Consider the following 2,275-nt stretch of genomic DNA (forward strand, 5'->3'; position numbering starts at 1 on the left):
TTTCAGCCGAGTACTCGGATCATCCCTACGACAGATGCTCCACATTTCACACTCGTTTATCATTTTATGACTTCTGATTGAATAGACTATTTTTACAGTCATATTTCTTCATTGAAGTTTTCTTTAAATAATAGTAATTAGTAATTTAAATTAGTTGAACCCAATCTCGTGTATCGTCTCGTGAGTCGACTGTCTACCCTTTGTAGGACAGTCTGACACCAGGATGGCAAACAAACAGGTTTATGGAGTGTTAAGGCCTTTAGATTCACATTTAGTAAGTGCACTTTAACACAAGACACAATAATGAAAATATGGCTTGCATGGTGTCTGCTTATGTGCTGATCAAAATCAACTTGTAAAGGGTTCACAGCTTGCTATGCAGCCCAGATCCTTTACAGTACATCATGAAGAGGAAGCAACCCTAGAGTCCAGCAGGAATGTTGAGTTTTCACAATGTCATCTATTAGTTAGTTGTGGAGAGGACCCAATATATTATTCTCACTGTGCTGTATTTTTACTTATTGTTTATTATAATGTATGAAGGATTCTCTTTTGGGTTGTCTGCCATGATCATGACAAAAAAATGCATGTGTTTCTAAAGCCTATACAAGGAGATAGTGGATATAGTGGATATAGACACATAAATCAATGTTGATAATAATAAATGTTTCTTTATAAAGTAAAACATTGTTTTATTTTAATGGTATATAATGATATATAATGCCACAAACATTTTAAAGGAAGTTTGTCAGTTTAGAACTCCAGTTTTGAGTAGGCCTACTAAATTAAAAGCTTTTCTTTTGAGGAATAAAGGGAAAAACTGCAAGCAGTTATGACTGGGGTCTAAGCCTTCCGGCTCCAGTTGCCCCTGACGACCAGGGGAGCGCGTGAAAGCCAGACCCTAAGTTTAACGGTAGGGAGGCAAACGTTGAGAGGTGTAAGCCATAAGGTCTGCAGTACGTTGCCGTTGCAAATATCCCATTAACATTGATTGAGTAAAAGGGCAGAAACTGGTCTACATTGGCTACTGCACACCCTAATGGCCGATCTTTGCTGCATTTGGTAAAGAGCTTCAGAGAGGCATGCTGAACAAGCATCCCAGGTTTGGTGTCAATAGCATTACTATGGTATTGCAATCGCAAATGTCCCACTTAAATAAATTGATTAATCGGCCAAAACAAATGAATATTGATTATAGCGCCCCCTAATGGCCAATCCTCGCCAAATTTGGTACAGAGCATCGGAGTGGGACCATGAACAATCCTTTAAAGTCTTTTGCTAATAACATTTAATTCGGCCAAGATATGGTATGATATGTGTTTGGTAGCTACATAGGAAAATTTGTTTGGTCGTCATATGTGCATAACGCAGCAAAATTCTTTGAACTTTTTTTGTCAGGGCCTTTTGGAGATGCTACGTACCAGGTAGAAGTTGGTTTCGCGCATTGCAAAAACCATATGGCAAAAAAAACGTATAAGTAGAAATGCGCGTGTTCAATATCACAAACTAAGGAGGCAAAGGAGATGACATCAACAGTCAACAACAATGTCAATTGTAACATTTCACTTTGGCACATATTAATTACTAAAGCTTATCAAAATAAAATTGATGTATTGCGTGATGTATCATGTTGTGCTAAGTTAGCCTTATTGTTTTTTGGATTTGCAAGAGCTTGCATATAAAACTCAATATCTCGCAAAACAAAGTCGAGATCTCGCAAAAGTGCTTGTCCCCAGTACATGACGGTCAGTCAGGTACGCCGCCACCGCCCTTCCTGGCGTCCATTCCGGCCTACCTACGGCGTCAGCCCTGTCTGCCGCTCCGCAACAAGCGCCGCAGGAGACGCGGCAAGAGAGGAGGAGTACGTGTCAGGCTCAGAGCATACCTGGCATCATCCTCCATCTGCGATCTGGGCCATCCATGTGTCCGATCTTCCGTGGAGTTCATCAGCTGCAACCTACGGCATTCTCCGGTATGCAGTTACCGGTGGCTCCGGCAGACTGGACCGGACTCCGAGTGCCCGTCTCCCCGCTGCTGGAACAGGAAGCGCCTCAAGCAAGGCTGTGTGCACGGGAATCTCCGCCAGCTCAGTTGTGCTTCCCAAAAGACTGAAAGGCGCCCAATTCGCATGGCGCTGATCAATACTTGATCTCTCACAAATAAGACTTTTATATTGAATGACTTTTTTACGTCCAATGACCTGGACTTTCTGTTGTTGACGGAAACCTGGCTGAAACAAGGTGATGACAGCGCCTTCTCGGAGCTCCTCCCCCCC

General features: G+C 42.4%; 1 protein-coding gene and 1 long non-coding RNA gene across 6 annotated transcripts in view; one reads left to right on the forward strand and one right to left on the reverse strand.

Moving 5' to 3' along the window:
• Positions 1-2,275, reverse strand: part of LOC116686439 (palmitoyltransferase ZDHHC3) — a 146,818-nt gene that overhangs the window by 70,753 nt on the left and 73,790 nt on the right. The window lies entirely within an intron of this gene.
• The window catches only part of LOC116686441 (uncharacterized), a 7,189-nt gene that overhangs the window by 4,687 nt on the left and 227 nt on the right, over positions 1-2,275 (forward strand). The gene's annotated exons all lie outside the window — the stretch shown is intronic.

Source organism: Etheostoma spectabile, unplaced genomic scaffold, assembly GCF_008692095.1.
Source record: "Etheostoma spectabile isolate EspeVRDwgs_2016 unplaced genomic scaffold, UIUC_Espe_1.0 scaffold376, whole genome shotgun sequence".
NCBI lineage: Eukaryota > Metazoa > Chordata > Actinopteri > Perciformes > Percidae > Etheostoma > Etheostoma spectabile.